Source organism: Monodelphis domestica, chromosome 2 (genome assembly GCF_027887165.1).
Source record: "Monodelphis domestica isolate mMonDom1 chromosome 2, mMonDom1.pri, whole genome shotgun sequence".
Taxonomy (NCBI): domain Eukaryota; kingdom Metazoa; phylum Chordata; class Mammalia; order Didelphimorphia; family Didelphidae; genus Monodelphis; species Monodelphis domestica.
The window spans coordinates 16,057,666-16,083,671 of record NC_077228.1 but is presented as its reverse complement, the minus strand read 5'-3'; the positions used below and the strand labels follow the sequence as shown (position 1 = coordinate 16,083,671).

General features: G+C 43.3%; 1 long non-coding RNA gene across 1 annotated transcript; it reads right to left on the bottom strand.

The window, feature by feature from the left end:
- Nucleotides 1–284: 284 nt before the first annotated feature.
- On the bottom strand, nucleotides 285–13,093 carry LOC103102575 (uncharacterized). Its single transcript, XR_461107.2, has 2 exons — nucleotides 12,102–13,093; nucleotides 285–646 (listed from the first exon to the last, which is right to left on the bottom strand). It is a non-coding gene; the product is annotated as an uncharacterized LOC103102575 (long non-coding RNA).
- Between the last annotated feature and the right edge of the window lie 12,913 nt (nucleotides 13,094–26,006).

Genomic DNA, 26,006 nt, shown 5'->3' with positions numbered 1-26,006 from the left:
TTTAAGTTTTGTTTTGTTCTAAGCTTTAAGTTCTTCTGCTTTACATATATCATCTCATTTGATCCTGACACCATCCCTATGAGGAAGATGTTATTATTCCCATTTTATGGATGAAGAAACTGAGGCTGAGTTTCAATGACTTGCCTATTGTCACAAAGGTAGGAAATGTCTGAGGTAGGGTTCAAACTTGGGTCTTTCTGAACACAAACCCATCATTCTATCCACTCTGCCACCTAAGCTTAATAAAGGAACCGCTATATTCTACCCAAACCCCTGGTGGTTATTATTTTAGTTACTATTTATTTTTATACATTATTCTATATTACATGCATATAGAACATATGATAATATGTCACCTATGGGTTTCCTTTGGGATCCTATGTATTTTATTTAATGCAACTAAAAATATGATTCTGAGGACAGGTCTATAGGGTACACCGATGGCCAGAAGAGTCCATGACACCCCCAGTGTGAGGAAGCCCCTTCTCTTAAAGCATCCTCAACATTCTTTGCTTGTCCCTTCATTCTCATTCACTTCTCTGTCTCCACAGTGAAAGGGAGTATACGCTCTGTTCTTCTGACTCTGCTTGGTTCCTCTTGTGCTATTTCATAAAGGTCTTTCCAGGTTTCTTCATATTCCTGATTCCTAATATGAGGGAAACAGAAAGCAGCTAAGAGGAGCTAGTAGACGGAGGGCCTTAAGAGCAATTTTCTAGTTTGTCATTCTACAAGACTGAAAAACATCTGAGAGTCACCTACAGCCAGGGATGCCTTGGAGCCAGTTCAAGCTAGAGAGCCCATTGTTAAATTTTCAGTGGGAGCATTTATCACCCAGATACTGGCACAGCTATAAAACAGGGAGAGCCTCATTTGCTCTTTTGTTGAATGCTTGACTTAAGAAAGTGATGGGGGAAATCAGCACAATACAAGCTACATTTAAAAGTGCTTTTAAAAAAATTTTTAACCCTTACCTTCCGTCTTAGAGTCAATACTGTGTATTGGCTCCAAGGCAGAAGAATGGTAAGGGCTAGGCAATGGGGGTCAAGTGACTTGCCCAGGGTCACACAACTAGGAAGTGTCTGAGGTCAGATAAAAGTGTTTTTTTAAAGAGAGCCAATTGTTAAATATTAAATAGAATTGTCCTGTGGCTGATGACAGTAATAAACTTACTTTTGATAGAATACTTTCCTCTTTACCCATTAGGGATCCCTAGGTCCCTCCTTACTGAGCCCAGATTTTAATACCCTCTCACACCTTTCTGTCTAGAGTATTGTCAAACTAAAATCGACAGTGATGAAAGTAAGGGGGAAGGTGGCAGGTAAGATTTTATAGTAATAGAGCTAACAGGAAGTGGGACATAAGCAAAGGATCAGCCTCAGGGCTAGTTCAAAATCTCTCTCTTATATATACTAGTTGTATGACTCTGGGAAAGTCATTTTACCCCCTAGAAATATCAATCAGCTTTCTAAGGCAGCAAATGGCAGATCTCCACTGGTGGTTGCTTTGACTGACCCTTTTAAATATCTGAGCAGATTATTGCCTCTTTTATTACTAAATTTATTACTATTATTTTATTCTTGGAGTTCTTAACATAATATCTATGTGTGTCTATGGGTATCTGTGTGTGTGTGTGTGTGTGATCCCTTTGACATCTCTGATGAATCTTATAGATTCCTCAGAATACTGGTTTGTTGTCTATTTTCATAAAGGAAGAACAGGCTCAATTTCAGCTAAGGTTAGTAAAAATAAACATGCAATTTGGTTAGTTGAAAATAAACAGGTAATTTTTTTTCCTATCCAAATTCGGGGACCCCCAGATCTGCCCATGAACCTATAGACCCCAGCTCAAGAACCCAAGCCTTATTCAGTCCAATTCATTGAGCTTTCACTAAGCACCTACTGTGTGCAAGATATTGGGCTAAGTGCTGGGGAAACAAAGGCAAAAATAAATGCTCCTGCCTAAACAGAGCTTGGGTTCTACTAGGGGATACAACAAATAAACAACAACAAAAAAAACAATATAATTTAAGGGGTGAGAATATTAACAATTAGAGGAATGAGGAAAGGGTTCCTATAGGAAGAGGCAGTTGACTTGAACACTTAAGGAAGAAGCTAAGGATTCAGAGAAGCATCAGGGAGGAGGGAATGAGGGACAGCAAGTAGACCAATCTGATGGTATGAAGGGGAGAGATAACAGATTAGTCTGGGAACACTGGCTAACACCACAGTTTGTGTGATCTCATAGAGGTAATAGTGAGCCATTGAATGTTATAAAGTAGGGTACTTCTATGGTCAAAGCTTCAGGAAGATTATTTTTACAGCTATGGGGAGCCTTGTTGGGAAGGGAAAAGTTTGGAAGCAAGAGTTTGGAATGTTGTACTCTTGCAAGGTGATGAGGGTCAGAACTAGGTAAGTGGCTTTGGGTATACAGAGAAGGGGAAGCATATGAGAGAAATGGTTCTAGAATGAACAGGGCTTGGCAAATGATGAATATTCTCGTATCAACTCTGCCTGGTACATAAGAATGAATATGATCCACATTTTATAGAAAGGGAAATTGAACATCTGAGGGGTTAATAAGTATTTATGAAAGTCCCTACTATGTGCAAGATATAGAGGCTTAGCTAATGTATCCCAGCAAGTTGTAGTAGACAGAGAACATCACAATTTACCTAACCTCTCAGCCTCAGTTTCCTCACTGGTAAAATGGAAATAATCCCTACAGTGCCTCCCTCACTGCATTGTAAGGCTCAAAGGAGATTATGGATATAAAGTGCTTGGCAAACCTTAAAGCAAATTCCTAATTGCTTTCCAAGACCATATATAAATGGCAGCTATCACTGCTATTATAATTATTGCCAGCACAATCCAAGGCTTTCTAACTCCCAAACCAGAGTAGGTTCTATTTAAAGGCCCAGCTAATATTTTCAGAAGCAAAATCTTGTCAACCAAAATCCCATTCAGTCATAAGAACTAGAGGAAGAAAGGACTTGAGAAGTCATGTGGTCGGATTCCCTTCATTACAGATGAGAAAACAGACCCAGAGAGGGTTAAGCAATTTGTTCAGGGACATGGAGTAAAAAGTAGAAGAACTGGGATTTTCACCTATATCCCTTGGCTCCAAATCCAGGTGTAGCAAACAGCCTACTGGCTCTACTTGCTCAACCCCATCTCTCTCTCCACCCCCCCTCTCCCTCCCTCTCTCCCTCTCTGTCTCCCCCTCCCTCCTCTCTCTCTGTCTCCCCCTCCCTCCTCTCCCTCTGTCTCCCCTTCCCTCTCTCCCTCTCTGTCTCCCCCTCCCTCTTCTTTCTCTGTCTCCCCCTCCCTTCTCTCTCTCCCTCTCTGTCTCCCCCTCCCTTCCTGTCTCTCCCCTTCCTTCTCTGTCTCCCCCTCCCTCTTTCCCTCTCTGTCTCCCCCTCCCTCCTCTCTCTCTGTCTCCCCCTCCCTCCTCTCTCTCCCTCTCTGTCTCCCCCTCCCTCCATGTCTCTCCCCCTCCTTCTCTGTCTCCCCCTCCCTCTTTCCCTCTCTGTCTCCCCCTCCCTCCTCCCTCTCTCTCTCTCTCTCCCTCACACACAGACACACACATGCACACATGCACATGCACACTTCCCCCTCAACCTCAAGACCCCAGCTGCAGCCATCAGGCCCTGTTCTCCAGGCAGAAACAGAAGCCACAGGCTTAGGGAAAACCACCGGGCACCAGTCCAGTTCCGAAACCCAGCCCCTAAGGCAAAGAAAAGAGGTGCCTCTCTCTGGGATGCTACCTGATATCTGCCTGTAGGTGGCGCCCTGGCTCATTTACTGTAGCAAGACCAGCCTGGGGCTCCAGGGATGGCGGAGACATGCGCTCTCTATTCAGCTTGGTTAACTTGGTCCGTCCTTCCTTCCTCCCCTTCAGACTTTTAATCAAGGATCCCAAGCAACTGGAGAGACCATTAGAGGGATCAATTCTGTCTGGGTCCTCCCTACCCTCCACGCCCTGGTTGGCAGCACCTGGAGGGAGCAAAGTAGAATATACGTTTTAGGAGGGATAAGAACATTCTGGGCAGATGGGGATGAAGGAGGCTGCTCTAGGTGTCTGAGGACTTGCTTCAAATGGTAGCTCTACCAACGATTTAGCCTGTGCAGCTCTGGGCAAGTCTCTTAACCGCTCTGTCCCCCGGTTTTCTCACCTGTAAAAAGGAGTAGGACTAAGCAAGCTGCCTCTACATAGTCTATGACCTCTAAAGCTATGAGGCAAACGTAAGGAAGAGCCTTCTAATTACTAGAGATTCTCAATTATTAAATTAGTGGATTGATAACATACCCAAAGCTGCCATTGACATGACTGTCCAAAGCAAGCCTCCCAGGTGATCAACCTCCTATATAGCTACTATTTATCTAGCTTTAAGATTAGCAACTCATTTTATGCATTTGGTCCTCACAACAACCCTGGGAGGTAGGTGCTATTATTTTCTCCATTTTACAAGGGAAGATGGTGAGGCAGACATAAGTTAAGTGATCTGCCCAGGGTCACACAGCTCTAAGAGTTGTTTCCTCTATTAGATGGTAAGTTTCTTGATGGAAAGAACAAACCCTCGCTTATTTTTGTAACTGCATTTCCAGTGTCTCATACAGTGCCGTGAGAAGAGTAAATACTTTTGCATTCATTCACATGGAAGGTTTGCAAAACTCTTTAGAAACATCCTTTAATTTGAGTCTTAACACAGTCCTGGGAGGTGGCTACTACTGGTATTGAGTCCCATTGAACATATGAGAAAACTGAGACCCAGAGAAGGGTAGCCACGATCTCATGAGCTTGTATCAGAGCAAAAACCACAAACCCCACATTGTTTCTGCTGCATACTAGTGCCTGTCAGATCTAAAGAAGACTCAAGGTTAGACTAGTTGGACACCAAATTTCCCTTTGGTTAGTTCAAGAGTAGGATGTTGAGGAGGGAAGGGACTGCCAAGGTTGGAGATAAGAAGAGGCCTTTATTGGGAGAGCAGGTAAGCTGCAGTCCTTGCCTGAGCCCCTATTTCATGTCCCCCCACTCTTCTGGAACCAAGTAGGGACTCAGGCTCAGGCTCCCCAGGCACAATCTTAGGACCCACAATAAGAAAACAACTGCAATTCTGGGATAGACACACCTGAAGATCACTTTCATCTGGTATCACAACCAGCCATGACTGGGAAGAGTCCAAGAGGGAGTGTATCAGTGGCACTCAGAGCCATAGGATGATGACCTGTGTTGCTTTCAAGTCCCCTCTATGACACACTCTGGCAGAATGACCCTGGACAAGTCACTCTCCACTCTCTGCTTCTAGAATAGGCACTGATCTGCATTAATAGAAGAGTATTCCATATATATATATATATAAAAAAAATATATATAAATATATATGTGTGTGTGTATGTGTGTGTGATATACATATATAATAGAGAACATACAATGCTTTAAGTTTTACAAAGTGCTTTTTCTACTTTATTTTATGAATATGTTTTTTATAGTATCAGAGATAAAGTGAATTATAGATTGAGGAAGGCTTGGGGAAATAGAGGATAAGAAGAAAGAAACTGGTTTATTTTACATTCTATTACTCCAGATTCAGAGAAGCTGAAGGGGGCAAGATTTTTGCTGGGGTGGGGGTGGGGGGAATAAACAGAGAAGGAGTTGTTTGGATTTCCTAAGGTAACTCCTTTAATAGTGGGCCCTGCTGCAGAAATTTCAGCAGTCCTTTTTGGCCTGGGGTTCCAGGTATATGCGTGTGCCCAGCTTGGGAATTAAGGAAAATGTGAGTTCCCCACAAGGAAGCCAGGGTGGACAACCTCTGTCTAGGAAGACTACCATTCAGTTTCTCTCATTGTAAAAGGAGCAACTCATCAGGGGTTGGAAAGACCAAGTAACCAGAGGTTTTCATTCTATTGTCATTAATAAAAATCGTCCTTCAACATTCCCATAGGGAGGTAAAAGAAATGGGTAAATCATTGCAGTCTTTGCTTAAAAGCATCCTTTGTGCTTTCAAGCAAGATGGGTTCTCAGCTTGCTTCTAAAAGCTGCAAGTACTTAAAGAAAGAACTGACTACAGAATTCTTCCTTTAGAGATAATCTCTTACATACTGCTCCTTGCTTCACCTCCCCAAATTCGGGAACCTGATCCAGAACATTTTCATTTGCATCTTTAGAGAGGCTGAAAGTGTCACCTATGAAACTGACTGATACCGGTTAAAGAGAACTCCAGCCGAATAAATAAATAAAAGCCGCTGAAGTTCAAGTTTTCCCTGGTCCCTAAAGGCAACAAAACGTCCCAAAGTTCATCCTTTAGAGGCAAAGCTTGTTGCAAAGTTCAGGGTGTTTTCTTTGAAAAACAAAAACAAAACACTTGGAATGAAAGCTTTTTGTCCATTTCAAGAGGCAGTTTTGTTAAGGTTTCCAGCGAGCAAACTGGTGGGAACAGCTGCTGAGGAAGGAAGCGCTGGGCGCGGGTTGTCCCAACTCCATTTATTTCAACCTCAGCTCTACCTACATCCACTGCCAATTTTTGAAAGCCTAATAGTCAAGATGGGGTGATTCCCCAAGCCCATCCCCACTTCTGAATGGGGAGAAAGGGAGAAAGAAAAAAAGAAGAGGCAAGGTGGTAGGAGAGGAGAGGAGAGAGAGAGAGAGAGAGAGAGAGAGAGAGAGAGAGAGAGAGAGAGAGAGAGAGAGAGAGAGAGAGAGAGAGAGAGAGAGAGAGATTATCCCACTAATACTAATTATTTTTTTCAAAAGGCCCCAATATAACTCCTTAATGTACGGGAAAGAATCAGTCGGATAAGTCCCCAACTGCCTAGAGCTTCAGATTCCTTCTAAACTGCTCCAAAATAAAGATTTTGCAAAAAGGTTTATTCACAAAAACCCTCTCGAAAAAGTTCTAACTCGCTTTAAGTGCACCAGACCACCGACAAGGTGTGACCTCCTCCTCTATCCTCCCAAAAGCTCTCTTTGCTCGGAGAACAGAGCTGTGGGTAGTGGGATCAGCTGGATTCAAACAGGCAGACTGGTGGAGTTAGGGTGTTCCGAAGCTCTGGATGTCTGTGGATAAACAAACGGAGAACTTTCAGGCAGGAGCTGAGTGGGGACAGAAAGAAAAGGCAGTTAGCCCTGGAGTTTATTAGTCCTGTCGTTCATTTGGTGCAGTTTGCCTTTTCTTTCTTTTTTCTCTTTCTTTATTCCCTTCTCTTTTAATTTTCCCCCTTTTCTCATTTTCCTCTTTCCTTTTTTCTCTTCTCTTCTTTCTTATTCTTTGTTTCTCTTTGTCATTCTTTTTCTCTCTGTTCTTTCTTTTTTTCTTTCTTCCCTAAAACAAACTGGAATTGGCATATTGAAGTAATCTTCCCGATGTTAAGCAAAGATAACAGACCGTGTACATCAGTATTTCCTACATCCATGCAGCTGCTCGATGCCAAGAAACTATCAGAGTGTGCCGGGGAAGGAGGACAGGAGATTCGAAATTCGTCCGTAAAATAAAAGGTGACTCCCAGCCCCCTTTCCACACTTCTTTAAGGTGAAAACCTGTCAATTGCTCCAGGGAGCCCCTAGAACTAAGTCTCGACGTGGGTATTTATAAGAGGCAACATTTAGTAACTGACCTGCGTCCAGGGGCATAAGAACTGTTTAAAAAAAAAATCCTTGGCAGTATCTCCAGAGAGGAATATTAACAGAGATCGCCACAATTTTGGGGTGGGGACAGGGAACGCCGGGAGGCCAGGGTGACCAGGTGGGAGAAGGGATATAAGGGGGCCAAAGGGTGGCCACGACGACTCCCTGTTTTCCTAGAGCAAACGTTTTAAACTATGCTCAAAGTCTGCCAAAAGCCCGGGCGGCGGCGGCGGCGGGGACACATCTCAGCCCAGTAACCTCTGGTACACGTGGAGCCGAAAATAGATTTCTCTCTTGGTCTCTGCAAACTTTCTTTGCAAACTTTTCTCCCTGCCGGGACCACCAACTTTTTGTCCCGCTTTTGTAGCTGCCCGGGGTGCCCCCAGGAAACCAGGGCGTCCCTCCTTGAGGCTGGGAAACTGCAAACTACTGCCGACCCACCGGCCGGTACACAAAACATAAACAGAGAAAGCGCTAAAGATTCAGGTCCGTGATGCGTCCAAATCCAGGCATCCGGGAGGATGTGGCCAGGCTGTGGCCGGATTCTTTGCTCTCAGAGCCCGTGTGTCAGGCCAGAATGGTCCCGACCCACGAGCATGTATGTACACACCCCTTCCCCAGCTCCGAGGAGATCATCCCAGCTACTGAGGAAAGAGATTTTGGGTTTGTTTGTGTTTTCCGGATTGGTTGTTGAGTCGGGTCAAAGTGGGGGGTTACCAGGGGCATTCTCGGCTTCCCCACCCCAGGCAAGTGTGCGACTGGTCCTGGGGAAGTCTGGTCTAGCTGCTGAGTGGTGCAAAGTTTGCTTTTCTCCCAGCAACCCTGGAGGTCTGGAGGTCTGTTGTTTTCCTAGTCTTTGCCGGCCTCCAGTGAGTCAGGCTTTGTGCTTCAGAAGTTCAAAACTGTGGCGTGGTTATTAGATGAAGAGGGACACGTTTAAAACATCATTGATCTCCTCCAGCTAGGCCCTACCTCCAAGGAAGATCTGCTTTTCCACGTACTGATGGGAAGTTTCGCTCCTCCTCCTGTGAAAAGTTTCTTAAAACCTGGAGCTTTATTGCAATCGCCCGAACTTGAGAAGTGTGTGGAGGAGCCTGTTTGCAGTGAAAGAATCGAGCTGCTCCCTGGGTGAGGGTTTGGGGCTGGAGAAGGGTTGGAGAGGATCCACTTCGGTTTTTCCAAAGGCCAGACTTTAAAAATATTAATAGGAGTCATAATAATCAGGCACACACACACGAAATGCTCTAAAACAAAAACACCAACCCAAACTTGCTCCCTGCTTTTTACAAGACACCCTGGAAATGAGTTTGGCCAGAAGTTTGCTGAGTTGGTTTAATCACAAATTAATGTTTAGATCCAGCCCGAGTCTTGGCCAAGTTTCCAGGGTTCCTACATGCAGGGGGGGACAAGAGGAGGGGATAGGGGAGGAGAGAAAATTTTCTCACTTCACTGGTTGCCCTTACTAAGTTGAGAGAAAAAGTTAGAGAAAGCTTTTCTTTTAACGTAAGCTTCTGTGTTGCATAGCTGATCATCTTTTGCTGAAAGATCATTCAGAAGAATTAAGTCTTGCAGCTTTCAAGATGAAAGCAAGAAAAGTGTCTCCTTTTAGCCTGCAGGAGAGAATTTTTCTGAGAATGGCACAGAAGGGAAGAGGAGGAATATTCCATTTGCGGCTTCTTACTTTTTTCTGGGTTCTCCCTTTCAATGGGGAGAATGCATCCTCCCCATCATAACATTCAGGCCTAAAGCACGAATTTCTCAAGACCAGAGCTCCCCGACCCTTCCCTTTTAAGCCTCTTTTCTTGAAAGGGAATCTACTTCACCCAACTGTCCCTGTGGTAGTTAATTTGAGGGAAGGACTGGGGGAGGCAACAACAATCCACCTGGCTGCCGAACTTTCTCTTACTGTATTTTCCTTACCAAAAAAGTTTCCTGTGAGTGTAATTATTTAGTGCCCTGATCTGGGAAAGTCTGAGAGAAAATCAGAGGACTACCCGTGGGACAAATGAAATATTCTCCAGATCTTTCTCCACCGGAGGTCTCATGATATTCCTCACAAAGATACACTAGGGAAAAAAATTAAGGAAGATCGGGGTATACAGTGTGGAATAGGTTAGAAAGGGAATTTTGGCAAGGAGGAGAAAAATAAGGGACTTCCTTATTTCCCATGCTACAGTCTCTGTTCTATTCTGATGACTTCTTCAGAAAGTTTCAATTTTGGGAAATCATCAGCTGGAAAAGGGGAAGGATCAATTGCTTCCACATTAATTAGGGAGTGAGGGAGTGAGGATTGATTGTAACCCTGGCTATTTGCTAAGGCCCTCTTTGGGATGCCTTTTATTTCTATACAGTCACCCATCGAAGGTCATAAGGAGAGATAACCATGGAGGACAGCTACAGAGAGTATAGAAGGGAGGAGCTGGGATTTGTTTAATACTTGTGTTAATTAGATTGACCAAGTGATGATGTTTTATTTTTGGTAGTGTTTGGATCCAAGGCAATTGCCTTCAGGCTTCATGCAGGACACTTTGGTCAGACAAGGCACCTCAACAGAATCTAGTGCCACCCAGAAGTCCCTCTATATTTGGTCTGCAAGAAGACCACTAATTTCCCTTCTCTCCTGCCTTGGTCTGGCAGGGGAAAAAAATCCAGCCTGAGCACACCAGGCTGGAACCTCTAACACCTCTGGCATTAGCTGAGGGAGGAGAATGAAGTTTTAATAAATTGTGTGGGCTTAAAAAGGAGAGTGAGGCAATGACCTAACTTTTCCAAGATTCCAGTATTTAGCATTAAGAAGGCCTCTCTGCCTAACTCAATTTGGAGCAGCCTAATCCCTACACTTTTGTAAAAATGACAGTTCCCCATGCCATAACGCCAAAATAGACCCTGGAAGTGTCTCCTTAGGCATTATACCTCATTCAGCCCCATCTCAGATTCCTCTTTTTATTGAGCTAGGAGGGGAATCAAATGGAAGGACCCATAAAGAACATCTGGTCCAACTTCTATTTAGAAGATGAAGAAACTGAGGCCCAAAGGAGCTAATGGAAAGGGAGAAGACAGGGGACAGCACTTAATTTATCCACAAAACGAGACTTGAGTCCCATTTATTTTTCTTTAAACAATTCCTGACTTGAGATGGGAGATAGTGCAAAGAAGAGGTCTGGAACCAAAGTGTATATTTATTTTGCCTTGAGCTCTTTAAAGAAGGGGATGGATTGGAGAGAGGCAGAAGGATGGATGGCCTGAAAGAGAGGAAATAGGAGACTATCCCCTATAAAGCAGCTTCCTCTAAAGGACCTAATATCTTGAATAATTTCTTCCAAGATTTGTCTCTTTCCATCTCACCTGAAAAGGTCATGCATACTTGCTGAGCACGATGAGACCAGATAAAATACTAGCCCTAGTTCTACTGAATTCTCTCCCTCCCACTATCCCTTTTAGTGGCCGTCCAAGGCTCTTCTTGACTGAACTAGAAAACATCGAGAGGTCAGGTATTAATCACCCAGCTGAGTAGTGACCTGGGCTTTAGAGTACCAGCAGAAAAGCCAGCTGATAGAAACAGAAACAAACTGCCCCCAGCCTGATCAGGTCTAGGGTGGAGGAAGGGATCCGCAGCGGTCCCAGCCTGGATCCTGCCGTTTGGGGAGTGTCTACACAGAGGAAGTAGAGAGCTGAGAAATTAGCCTGATAATCTGGTCCATTCTCACCCTAAAAAATGTGAACCCCTTCCAAGCAGACTTTTCATGGTTTGTGTTTGTCTCCCCAAAGCTTAGCACAATGTTTGGCACTTAGGGGATGCTAAAGATGGGAATGCTTTCTCTTTCGTTCCCTCCCTCAGATTCTTCACTTCTTACTTCCACTCTTTAATGATCACATTTGAGTCTTTACTCCGCCTAAGGGGCCAGAACCTGTCAGCCTAGAACACATCAGAGCCTCTTCCTGGCAGATCCTGGCCGTTACCTTTAAGGAAGTCAGGTTCCCACCCCCTTCTCCCATCATGTGATAATCAGATTGTGCGATTCTCCTCAAATAGCGTCACATGCGGACTAAATCAGGGACGAACCAATAACAAGCCTTCCTGCAGGTACTTTCCTGAGTGCACCGCCACCCGAGCGCTGAAGTCATCAGTTTTAGAACTCGAAGGGTATATGTGTGTATCTAGGGCCAAGGAGAACTCTAGAACATCGCTCCTCACCATGATCGAGCTGGGTGGGACCTGAGAGCTCAACTCCAGTCCAACCCCGTCATTTGAGGGAGGCAGAGGAAGCCGCACCCCAAAAGGGAGGAAGTGACTGGCCCAAGGTCACACGGCTGTTGAGTGGCCAAGCTGGGATAGCAAACCCAGTAGTCCTGACTCCCGGAATAGGGCTACACCCCCGCTGCACCGAGCAGAGCCATTTTGACCAAGAACCCAGGCCCTCAATGCATTCTTGGCACACAACATATAATACAGCAGAGGCCGTCTCACGCCTTCCTTACTTTCAGACGTTTCCCGGCGAATGTCTTTCCCGAACGTCCTTCCCCTAGAACTGGCAGTGGCCGCAGGCTCCTCTCCACAGGCGTGCGCCCTGGCCAAGCAGAGCTTTAGCCTGGCTGTACCTAAAGTGCGCCTTCTCCGGGCTTAAAGCAGACCACTGACTAAGCCAGCCTGTGGCCAGCAAGCGGCCGGCGGCCTTTGTGTGGCTGGGCAGTGAGCGGAGCCCCGCATCGGCTGCTGCCGCCCTGGGACGTGACTGGCGCGCACTCGAGCTTTGTTCGCGCTTTAGTTCTCCTCCGACTGCAGCGAGGCTGGGGGTGGGGGGAGCGGCGGTTCGGGGGGCCGCGGGAGAGGGGGATAGAGGGCAGTCCCCCCCCCCCCGACACCGTCCCCATTGCTACACGCCTACCCCGGTCCGGCGAGCCCGCACCCACAGACGCACGTGGGGAATGCCCATGCGGGGATGGGGAGGGGGCGTGCGGGTGGGAGATTTAAAGTGACAGCACAAGCAGGCTGGCCCTGGCCCGGCGGGTTGGTGGGTACGCCAGCCTGCTTGTCCGTCCTTAGCCTTTGGCTGCCCGGGCGTACATACACTGCGGCAAAAGCCCGGCCCCGACACGCAGTCGGCTGCTGCGGGGGCAGCGAAAGGCGAACCCTGAATGCCCCTGCCTGACCGCTTCAGCAGGCCGAGCGCAGAGGGGCCAAAGGGGAATGGGAGGGGGGAGGCAGGGACTGCGGGAGCGGCACGCCGGATGCCCCCTGCCCGGTCGCTTTGGGTACCTGCGCTTTTTCTTCCCACGGATTGGGAGCTAGGCAGGAGGAGGCTAGAGGGATGCAAAGCAGAGTAGGAGAGCCAGGGAGGACCCATCATTCTCAAGTATTTAGTTTGCGTTCTTGATAAAAACCAAAACCAACTGAGAAAATGGCTACCAGAGGTTCCCCGAAGCCCGCAAAGAGCAATAAGGTCCTGGGAAGGCTATGGGCCTCGCTTGTCTCCCAGGCCCCCTCGTCCCACCCTGAGGCCCGCCCTTGACACTGACTTTGGGAGGTTCGCTGGCTTTGGGTGCCCTGGTGTGACTGACTATACGGCTCTGCCCCTCTGCTCCCTCCTCACCTTCGCGGTGTAGCCTTAACCTCCTCCCCTACTCCTTACTAATAAGTCACCCGGAGACGCTGGGATAGAAAAACAGGCTGGTACATCTGGGGAGCAAACACATGAGGGTCAGGGGCCGAGCTTCTCGTTCCAGCATGGGCCTGGAGAGAGAGGGAGCCAGTGCCAGCCCTAGCAGCTGCAAGAGCAGTAGCCCTGTCATTGCAGGCAGGCTTCTTGACCTCTGAAGCTCCCAGCTTCCCCTGATGATGCTGGGTCAGTGGGGGTGGGGTATCAAAGAGGGTAAGCAACCCAGCCATGAATAGGTATCTTAATATGCTTGGCTTTTTAAAAAGTCGCAATACCCCCAAATTCTACCCTTTACAGAAAGAAGGAAAAGAAGAAAGAAAGAAAAGAAAGAAAGAAAGAAAGAAAGAAAGGAAGGAAGACAAGGAAAGAGAAAATTATAAAATGGGGTAGAAATTGAAGGCTGAAAAAAAAATAAATTGTAGGCTGGATTGTAGGTAAAATTTCAAGATTCTGAAGAGGTTAGGGGGATTGAAGATTGAGAAAGCTTTTCACCATTTTTAATAGCATTGATACATTTAGACTAGGTCCATGCATAGAGTGCTAGACTTGGAATCAAGAAGATCTGAGTTCCAATTCTGACCTCACATTTGTTAGCTGTGTGACTTTGATCAAGACACCTCTGACTAATTCAGTTTCCTCATCTGTAAAAATCAGGGATAATAACATATATATTCCCCAGAGTTGTTATGACAATAAAATGAGATCATATTCATAAATCACTTTGTATAACTTAAAGCAGTATATAAATGCTGCTATTATTATTACTCTACCCAAAGGAGCAGGGAGTTTGGTATTTTCTAATTTCAAAAGACAATTAGAGCTCTTGGTAGAGTTTGAGAAGCCTAATCATATGTACAGAAAAGCATCTCATCCTCTTTTGAGCAGTATCTCTCTGGGTTTCTGAGGTAACTTTCCCAGAAAATATTTGTGGCACTGGAGATGTTAACTACATAGTCAACCACACATGAGCAGTTGTAGCAAGGAAGCTAGCCAGATCAGGGACTTTGTACTTGGCTACAACAGGACAGCGACCAAAGGCAATCTGAATTTAAGGGAGAAATCCACTGTTAGAGAGATCTGATTTATCCATCTAGTCCACCTTGGAAGGAGGAGAGGAGAAAGAGAGGGAGAGGAACCACCCTACCATTTTTGAGAAGTTAATTACATGGACAAAGGCTGACTGCACTACAAATGAAATGAAATCATACCCTTTCTCACTTCCAGATAAAAGGTCAGAAGTAACATTTTGTCTAAATCAGTCTGTTTAAGACACATACACTTACATCTATCTCAGAAAGGGAAACAGGGCATGAAGGGGAAATTCATGTAATTGAAGTGAAAGGACTTGTGTTCAAATCCTATCTTTGCCACTAACTGCTCATGTGACCTTTGGTTAAGTCATTTCCAGGTTTCAGTTTCCTTAGCCATAAGATGAGCAAGCTCTATCTGATGACTCCTGAAGTTCCTTCTAGCAAAATCTCCAATTCCATGACAGCCAATGCTACCTTCTCCCAAAGTCCTTTCTGATGCCTTAGAAGGTTGCCCAGAGGATCCTCTGTTGGCAAGGCCATGACTATTGAACTCCCACAGATCCTTTGAAGCTTTGAGTTCTCCAGCAGGAAGCAGGACAAATGCCTTTGTCTGTTGTTCCAAGGATGAGCTTAACTAGGAACAGGGAGGTTATCACCTAAGTGTTGGTTGTCATTCACCAGATGATTTTTTAAATCTTGCCACTGTAACTCAGGAAGACCATTTTCCAATCTAAGGCAAGGATGTGCTGGGTGGGTGAAGGGAATAATTATGTCCATTGGCTAGACTTGAGCCTGCATGATTTGAACTGTGGAATCAGAAGGGTTGTGGACCATTCTGGTACAGTAGAGAACAGGTCTCTGATTTCCTTCCTTACTGTGCTTCCAGTCCTTGATGATAGCTGAGTGGCATTTTTCAGCATATTGTCCCTTTCCAGAGCCAGCATTTCTGACTCCAAGTGTGCTTGGGGCAGCTGTTTAAGTGTTGAAATCTAGAGCACTAGGGATTTCAAGCTTGATATGGTTTGAGAGGGGGCAGGTATCTGAGGTTCAAACTCCTGTAAGTAAGGGATAGTGTAGTCTGTTTGCACAAAGAGGAGGCCCACTCACCAATTTATCAAGGAAAGCCATCAATTTCCAAAGCAATGACTTTTCTGGGACCTTTTCTTTTTCTTCCCAAACTCAGTCTCCTGAGACTTAAGACTGAGATATCTCTCTGATGCAGACAGAGGGAGACTAGATGATCTATGAGGCTTCTCTGGCTTTCTTCAAGTCACATTTAAAATTCTGCCCTCTACAGCCTTTCCTCAACCTATCTTAATTCTAGTGCCTGTCTTTTGTTAATTATTTCCCTTTTATTCTATACATAGCTTGTCTGTACATATTTTTTGCTCATTGTCTTCAACCATTAGATAACCAGATCCTTGAGGGCAGGGATTGTCTTTTGTTTCTTTTTATATAAGTGTTTAGTCTAGTGCCTGGCACATAGTAGCCACTTAATATGCTTATTGATTGACTGATGACTAGCCCCCCCCCCTTCCAGTTCTGACATCCTCTGTGTGTTCTAAAGCCCTCCCAATATACTGACATTCTATGTTCTAAGACCTCTTCCCAGAACCACATTGTTTGTTCTAAAGCCATTCTAGCCACAAAGTCCCCTGTTTTAGGAAAGGTACCTTTAAACTACAATAACTTTGTTCTAAGGAAAGCACCTTCCAACAGTGACATTCTGTGATCTAATACCCTTCTAACACTGTACATTCTTTTAAAATATTTTCTCTCTTTCCCACTGCCCTTCCCAACCTGAATTGAACAACTATCACAATCTCGAAAAACCAGTTCCCATGTTGGCCATGTCCCAAAAAGTATCTCTCCTTCTGGATTTTAAGTCCGTTCCTTCTCTTGTAGGAGGTGATGGCATGACTCATCTTTAGTCCTTTGAACTCCATGATCATTGCTTTTATCAGTGCCCTCAGTCTTTCAAAGTGGTTTATCTTTATAACATTATTATCTTTGTAGAAATTATTTTCCTGGTTCTGCTCATTTCATTCTATATCAGTTCAGAAAGGTTTTCTGAGTTTCTTCTAAAAACATCCATTTCATCATTTCCTATTATACATTAATATCCCATTTCTTGAACATATCCCTATTTACTTAGCCCTTCTCTAATAGGTGTCCCACCCCTTCCCCCATATTTTCCAGTTAGGGCTACAACTAAAATATCCAATTAAAAAAAAAAGATGATATTACATTCTAAAACTAAGAAACTTTGTGGCTAATAGGGATCCCTGGATTTGTAGTAGAAGCCCTATTCCTAGGGGAGCTTGAGGTCTTGTCTAGGGCAATGAGAGGTTATATATCCATAAACACTGTGTATCAGAGGAGGGATCTGAACATAGATTTTCCTGTATTCAAACTTAGGTCTCTCTCTCACCATGCTGAAATCTGTAAAATATATAAAAATAAAAGAAGTCATTTGCTGATTAGCAGAAGGAGCATGAGGTTTTCTTAAAAGGCAGTCTCATTTGATAATTTTTTGTTTATCTAAGGCTGAAGTAAGTAGGTGGATTATTTGGTAAAATGAATAAATTTTTGTTTGCTACAAACATTGGTCAATGATATCCTATTTATTATCTCAAGGAATTATACTGATTTCAAAAAGGAATATGGAACACAAATGAAATTTGTTCTGTTTCCATTGATTAGCTCTGTCTCTAATAATACTTCCAAGATGTCCACTTTGGAGTCACACTTCACAAACTTCTTGTATTCCAGAAAAAGGCAACAAAGACTAGAGTTACTTTTGAGTGTTTCAATGTAAACTAATTTAATGTCTTTCTTCAGGCCCAGAAAAGCTTGCTACTTTTTTATACCACCGGTAGATGCAAAACCTTTAAGGAGTAACATTCTACAACAAGAAAGCAATTTTTATAACAAAGGCCATGAGCAAATGGAAACAATCAGAGTGAGAGTCTAGCAATTCTGTAAATAATACAGGTGCTTGTAAAAGTGGGGCTAGTGAGTCATTATTTATGTTCAGATGCTGCAGGGAAGGGAGAAGGGAACTAGAGAAGGGCTGAGCAAACACTTCAATAACTTCCTAATTAAGAAACATTTAGTTTGGGAAAGAACTAGTTCCAATTGCAACATTATTATTTACCATGGAAATCTCTCCAATCCCCTTAATGGATTAGGACTTTCAATCATTCTTGATACATAAGAATGTTTCTTTCAACCACCTTTAAAAAAACTAAAGATCAGAAAAGGTCTTAGCAACTATATGTTGACTTTGAGAAAGTTAAAATTTTAAGGAGAAACCAAGAAAAAAGCAGTTACCTTTTCCTCAGTACCAGGAATATAACTTTAAAATATTTTTTTAAATATCAAACATTTTCTCTCTCTTCCACCTCCCCCAGTACAAGGAGGAAGAGAGATAAAATAAAAAAAACAACAACAACAATAACAACAAAACCCACACCTTTCTAAGGAGTAAGCACAGTTGAGTGAAATGCCCAAATTTGTGTTTCATTATGCATAGTAATCTATCTCATAGAATTAGACCTCTTCTTTGCCAAGTTTGCAGGGTTCCTGCATACTGATGGGAGGGAAGAGGAGGATTAGGAAGGGTAGAAAAGTTCCTTGCTGGTTCTCTTAGTGATGAGAAAGTGGTAATATCTTTCTCATGTATCTTTTGGAGTCATGGTTGATCATTGTTGATCAGAATTTTTTCAACCATTCAAAACTCTCCATTTTAACAATGTTGATGTTATGGTATAATTTTCTTCCCTTCCTGGCTCTGTTCACTTTATTCTGAAATACAAGTCTAAACAAGGACATAACTTAAAGTAGAAAAAAAAATTACAGAGTAATATATATGCTAAGATTGTAAACTCTTTGGGTATTAATTTAACAATGACACAAACATTTATGAAGTGCCTTCCGTATGGAGGAGGCTGTACCAGGCACTAGGGATGCCAAGACAAAACAAAGCAGTCCCTTACTTCAAGGAGCCTATATCTTGTCTGAGCACTTAGATGTCACTAAATCCAGTCCTGGTTCTGGAAGCAAGCCATCATAGCACAACACTCTGAAAGGTTTGATGAGGTCCTGGCACTTGAGAAGGATCTTAGTCCCTGTCTTTGTCTCTGCCTCTGTTTCTGTCTTTCTTTCTCTCCATCTCTGTTCCCCACCCCATCCCACCCATCCCTTCTCAACCAAGCTAATAAGAATCAGTCAACAAACATTTATTAACCTGCTATGTGCAAAGCTCTGGCCTAAGTGCTGGGAATACAAAGAAAAGCAGAAACATTGTCCTTGCCTTCAAGGAGTTCACATTCTTAAAGGGAGAGACAGCATGAAAATAACTATGTTTATACAAGATATATACAGTAAAAATCAAAGGTTTAATCTCAGAAGGAAGGTACAGTGGGGGGGGGGGGGCACTTTTGCTTCCATAAAGAAGACCTGCTACAATTTATTTAATAGTCTAAAAGCTGAATGTATTGATGTTACTCTTTGTGCAGCTTTTGGTGGGGCTTCGTCTGGTAGAGAGAGCTTTTCAAAGGATGGGCTGGTAAATGTTCTTATCTACAGGGCCATAGTTAATGTGTGTGCCATGTGTCTGGCTGCTAAATTAATCATTTCTTGTAAGAGCTGGAGAATGAATGAATAGGAAGCATTCTGAAGGACAAGCACTTACTACCTTCTGCATAAATGCACCATTTTCCCTATAAACTTGGATTTAATGGGTTTCAAACCAGCCTACCTCCAACAGTCCATGTTAAAACAAAGTACTTGGTATTTTTAATAGTTAATAATATCAATAATAATGTTAATAAGACATTTTAAGGTTTGCAAAGTATGTCGCATCAATTATTTCATTTGAGCCTCAGAACAACACTGGGAGGTAGGTGCTATTATTATCTTTATTTTACAAATAAAGTAGCTGAGGCTAAGAAAGGATAAGTGACTTGTCTAGGGTCATATAGCTATTAAGTGTCTGAGGCAGAATTTTAATTCAGGTCTTGCTGATTCCAAGTCCAGAACCCTATCCATCATGAGATATTTTGATTCTTTCTAGATCTTTCTTTAAGATTTCACTCTTTAGTAAACACATGTTCCAATCTATGCCCAATTCCCAGACATCTCTGGAAAAAAACTTTGGTCCCTTTCTCCCTTACTGTCTTTTCAGGGAACACTTGAGGATGGAAGAATTGAGTATCTGATGTATCAAAGCATTATTCATGCCTGATAAAATGCTGAGTATTCCAGCAATAAATTCCCAAGCAACCCATCTCTGTATTCATATGGTCCAAGATAGAAAATAATTGCTTTTCTTTTTCTAGGTCCATTTTTAAAAAAGTCTTTTAGGGGCCATTTGTCATTTTTATAAGTATTCAAAGAATGCTTTTCTACTCAAAACTCAAACTCTAGTGTTAGAACAAAAAGAACAGGAGAGAGGGAGAGAGAGAGAGAGAGAGAGAGAGAGAGAGAGGATATCATAGCACTGAGTTATTTTTGGGATTCCTGAAACATCCATTATTAATATGATAAATATGTAGATATAGAACAAAGATAGTCATATGTTCTCAATAATAATAAATGGATTTTAGGACTATGTCCATTTCTTCCAGGGTTTTCCATAAAATGTAAACAGTTCTATGACTATATCTGGCCCATCCAAATGAATAAGTTTTGGATTACTTATGTTCAAGTACAACTCCATTGAAGGACTGTAAATATAAAATGAATCATAGTTTCTGACCCCCAAAAGCTTACATTATTCTAGGTGGATACCATGATTAAAAATTAATATCATACAATATAAAGGAAAGAATATGAATTACTGAAGGGAAAAGGGAAGGATATATGTAGGAGATGTCAATTGAACTAACCCATGTACACATCTTGTCACAATACAGACAAAATATCCAACAACAACAACAAGAAAATCATCTTTTAGAGACAGAGATTTTGCTCCATCACACCCTTGGCTACATTACAAAAAGGGAAGGGTGTAGAAGGAGTGTCATGAGTGGTGATACATGAGGAAAAATAAAGAAAAGGTATGAGAACAACATGCTAGAGGTGACCTCCTTCAACTAGGCTCTCCTCCTCCCTTTGTTTCCCTTTCCTGTCTACTGAGAAGGGCCTTCCCTCTAACAATTTGGTACAGACAGAAGAGACAGTGTAAAATAATTTGGTTGGTTATTTATCCAAGCAAACTATCCTCAGGAGCTGTAGCAACAGGTTGGGAACATGCCCCCCTGCTCTAAAATCGAAGCTGATGAGTTTCCAGGAATAAAGTCACTCATGAGAAAAGTTTTCTCCTGTTGTCCCCAACTTCTTTCTCCCAGTGCTGACTGAGAATCTCACCAAGACACCAGAGCTTCCCACCTTTCCATTCAAGATAAGACCATAGACCACCACAGGCACCCCTGGAAACTGATGTTAGACTGGTTATATGTTGAATGGAAAGGTGGGAAGCTCTGGTGTCTTGGTGAGATATATATATATCTTTTGATGTTGTGTGAGTATGGTGTTTTCCTGGAAGGGCTCCTTCTAGGATTTCCACCAATTTCACAGCCTCCATCAGGTACTCAACTGCATTGCATAGCTATTGTGTCTGTAAGATCATTTCATTCCCACTCTCACTTTTCCCAAGTGCTAGAATCTAGTATCAGCTTAGCCTTTGACTAGCCTGGCATAGTTCTTCTCTTCTTTGGGCCTTAGTTCTCCCCACCCCATGCCTTCTTACCTCTCCCTTTAAGGCACAGCCCAAACTCCATCCTCTGAATGAAGCCTTCCCTGGTCCCCCAAGTACGGATACCTTCCCTCCCAAACTACTTCGTGTAAAAGAACTGTATATCTACTCTGTACACATATGCATATGTCTTCTCTCAGAATCATAAACTCCTGGCAAGTAGAGATTATCACATTCTTTTTACTTATAGCCCCCAGCACTTAGCATAGTGTCTAGAACTTAGAAGAGGCTTAATAAATACTTGGGTGATGTCTGAGTGTATACACAAATGCATATCTATATCTATCTTATCTATCTGTCTGTCTCTATCTGTCTGTCTATCCATCTATCTGTCTGTCTATCCATCTATCCACTATCTATCTATCTATCTATCTATCTATCTATCTATCTATCTATCTATCTATCTATGTCTGTCTCTATATATCTGACTGTCTCTATCTGTCTGTCTCTCCATCTATCATATCTACTATCTGTCTGTTTATCCATCTATCCATCTGTCTGTCTATTCACCTATCCACTATCTATCTATCTATCTATCTATCTGTCTGTCTGTCTGTCTATCTATCTATCCATCCATCCATCCACCCATCCACCCATCCATCTATCTATCTATCTATCTATCTATCTATCTATCTATCTATCTATCTATCTATCTATCTGTCTGTCTGTCTGTCTGTCTGTCTGTCTGTCTGTCTGTCTGTCTGTCTATCTGTCTATCCATCCATCCATCCATCTATCTATCTATCTATCTATCTATCTATCTATCTATCTATCTATCTATCTATCTATCTATCTATGTCTCCCATCCCAGTCCTCCTCTTCTTCTCCCATTGGTGTGTAGGAATCCTGGAACCTTTATTAGGATTGGGCCTAGATCTATATTAGCTGGTGATTAAACTGACTTATCAACACAGCCAATCCCCTTGCAGGCCTTGTGCAACTCCTTTTACTGCCTCTCTCCTGTAAAGAAATAAGGCAGAGCTCTAAAGTCATCACTGAGGATGGACTCTGAGGATAAAACCAGGAGAGGCCTGCATTGTTATTTCTTAGATCAGATATTCCATTGGGGGGAGGGCGTGAGGAAAAAGAATGGGACTTCAAATTGAGAGCCTGGCGTTTCTATCTGTTCAAATCGATAATAATAAACAATAATGATAGGAAGAAATTGAAAGGCAGTTTAGCTTTGTGGATTCCTGGTCTTGGGATGAGGAAGATATGAGTTGAGTCCTATCTCTGACACATACTTGCTGTGTAAACCTGAGGAAATCAGAATATCTCAGAGTTCCAGGCTACTCAGGGAGACTATAGATTGTGAACCAATATGCATCGATAGCGGGATATTCCTTATAAGGAATTCTATAATTTGGTGGTAGTAGTAGGACATTGAAGTTGAAAAGTAGCCTGGTCCTGCCCTTAAGGGATCTACAATTTACTGGTATGTGTATGTGTGTAGGTGAAATAACAAGCCCATAAATTCATGATTCAAAGATAATTTAAGATAGAATGTGATGGAGTCAGTTGGGTGGCTCAGTATATTGAGAGCCAGGCTGGGAGACAGGAGGTTCTGGGTTCAAATCTGATCTCATACACTTTGTATCTGTGTGACGTGGGGCAAGTTACCTCTTCCCCCAATCTATGTTAGTACCATTGTGAGGTCAGAGACCTAATTTCTACAAGATTCATAAAGTTAAAGCAGAGATACATTTAATTTATACTCAGTGTATGAATGTGGAAACTGAGGCTTGGAGAGGTGGAGGATACAACAGAGTCATATAGTCATGTCTCAGTTGGGGGTCACACCCACTTTAAACTAGGCTATCTATTCACATCTCTAATTAAAATTCTATTAAGACCATTGTTTTTCTATGGAAGGCATTCTGCATCATCAAAAGGCACAAAAACATGGAAATTAGGAATCTGAATAGCCACTAAGTATGATAAAATTGAACTACAAGGAAAACTCAAGAATAAACTATTTTATTTTTACAAATATATTTCATTCAATTTTTTGTTTTTACATCTACCTTCATTTTGCAGTGCAGTATGACATTATTCTGCCCTTAGGATGATCTCAGATGAACAACTTGGTCATTATGATATCGATTTTACAGATAAGAAAACTCTGGTCAGGCTAGCTTAAATGATTATCCAAGAGCATGAAGTTTGTAAGTGGCAGGAATCAAATTTGAACTTGGGATTTTTAACAACTACATTTTGTTTTGATGTTGCCTACATTTCCCAAAAAGAGAGAGAGAGATCTACTCTCAGAAACCCTTCCATGTGATCAATAAAAAAAGGGAGGAACAACCCCTCCCCCAGATATGTCTTTCAAATTTTATAGCCAATGCATTAAATAAATCATCTTTTTGTCCTTTCTACAGCCCTGGGAGGTAAGAGTTATTATTATTCCAATTTTGAAGATGAGGAAACAGCCTCAGAGGCATTAAGTCAGTCAGTTTGTATTTATTTGGTACCTACTAAGGGTGAGGCTAAGCTGGGGGGGGGGGTAAAAAAAATAGCCCTTGTCCTCAAAGACCTCAAAAATCTAATCAGAGAGGAGCAGCTAAGTGGCACAGTAGATAGAGCTCCAGGTCTGGAGGTGGGAGGACCTGGGTTCAAATATGGCCTCAGACACAGCTGGATGACCACAGCTGTGCAGGTCACTTAACCCCATTTTCCTAGCCCTTGTCCTTCTGACTTAGAGTTGTTATTAGGGCAGAAAGTAATGGTTTTGTTTTTGTTTTTTGTTTTTTTTAATCTAACTGGAGGAATGTAAAGTCTAGTTTGGTGGTATCAAATACAAATAGAAACAGGGGTCATGAAACTGTACTTGCTGCATGGTTACATACTGACTTATAACATTATCTCTATTCTACTGTATTGTTATTTGTTTTGTTACATCTTTGTTACATCTCAAAATTTACATTTTAACTTGGTTTGGGAGTGTTGCAGCTGGACACCTCTGGAGATTATGGAGTTAAATGCCTTGTCCATGGTCAGTTAGCTAGTAGTCAGGCAGTCAAAATGATGCAAAATTCCCAGACCTCAAGGGTGCTTACATTTTACTGGGATTCAAGATCTGTACATTTAAGTAAATGCATGATATATACAGAAAGAAGAGAAGGAAAATGCTGGTTCCTCTATTCCATTCAAGGTCATGCAGTCATTTGTTCTGCAGCACTGAATTTACAAGTTCTTTATTCCCTGATTATTGCTTAATCCAGCCCTACAGTCAGTTCATGCACATTTGTGGGGTGGGAGAAGGGACACTGAATCAGTGGAGGAAAAGGTATAGTCTCCAAGACCTGATTTGAGGGTGGAAAGAGTGATAGATTTGGAAATGGAGGACTTTACTCACCTTCTTTGTGACCTTGGGCAAGTTATTTTCCCTCTTCAGGCCTTAGCTTCCTCAAACAGAAAATGAAGGTTTGGATTAAATCCATCTTAAGTTTCTTAGAGTTCTAGGTCTGAGACTATGGAATCCCCTTTCTTCCCTGGGCCTCAGTTTCCTAGTCTGGAAAATGGAGTGAACTGGGTGATTCTAGAGGCTGCTCTGCATATGGGCTCCCAGTGATGAACCAAAGGATTTTCAGAGCAAGCCAGCAACTGAACCTATGAAGAACCCTTGAATTCAACATAACCAGGATATGCCATGTCATCTCCTAGGGAGATCAGAGGTAGTGAAGCCTATAAAACAGGTGATTCCCCTGCCACGGAGTGAGTTGGAAACTGAATTAGAAATTTCTAGAAGCTTCCCCTTCCCCTCCCACTCCTTGTCTTGCCTGAACTCCATTCTGTTTAACAGTACAAGGCCCTTGGCACTCATTAATTAGGCATCGTTCTCCAAGGAAGGTTATATATAGCCCTAGAGAACTGCAGGAAGGAGCCCCTTCCTCCAGGAATCTCCCTTCTACTTCATGGCCTCTGCCCAGGTGGCTTTTTTTTTTTATAGTGGAAGGTCAACAGCAGATGTGACCCTAAAGAGTGATTTTGCAATATACCCTCAGCTTTTGGAGCAGAAAGAAGACTAGCGGGCAAAACCAATAGGAAAAGCCCACACAGTCCTAACACAGCACATGTTTCCATGAAAGCCCCCCTGCTTGCAACACTGTTTGGAAATAGTGGGATGAATAGATTTTAGTGTCCCGGTGCCCTTTACCAGGGAATATGTAAATGCCCTTTCTTCCGGCCACTTCTGTGACCGTCCTTTAGTGGTGGTTAAAGGTCCTTTTGGGGGACGGGGACAGAGAATGGCCAGAAGCAAATTAAGTGCCTGGGAGTCTGCAAATGGTTCAGCGATTTACAATATCGCAGCTTCTTACCAGCCTGAAGAAGGCAGGGCTCTCAGTGAAATAGACTTCCTAATTCTAGCCTCAGTCCTCTGCAGAGAATGCAGTAATGCGGGTGCAATTCCTGTGACATTTTTGCACTCATTTGATTTAATGCACCGAAAAGGATCCTTAGCTTTCGGGCTCTCCCAGTGCAAATAAAGGTTAAATTTCCCAGCAACCATCATGAACCGGTCTCATAACTCACTGGAAGCTTTGGGGAAAGAAGCCGAGAAAGCAGGTGGACCGACTTGAGGAAAGCATGCGAAACCCGCACGCCACTGCAGGATTCCACCCGCTCATCGGCCCTCTCTGGGCTCTGGACTGCAATGTCCGCCTGCAAGGGAACTCCCCCTGCGCACAGAGCACTCCCCTCCTCCGCCGATCCTGGGAGCTGGGCCTACGAAGCCAGGGGCTTCTCTTTGGAACGTTGTCCCAGCCGGTCGGAGCTCGCGCTGAATCCTGGAGCTCGCGCAGAGTTCCGGGTCTTCGATTGGCTACGCGCAGTGGAGGGAGGAGCCTGAGGACGGGTCGGGGGTGGGGTGCGGGGGGTGGAACCAGGCCGCTTCCCCTCGGCGTGCAGCCGCCGCCTCGTGCGTGGTTACTAT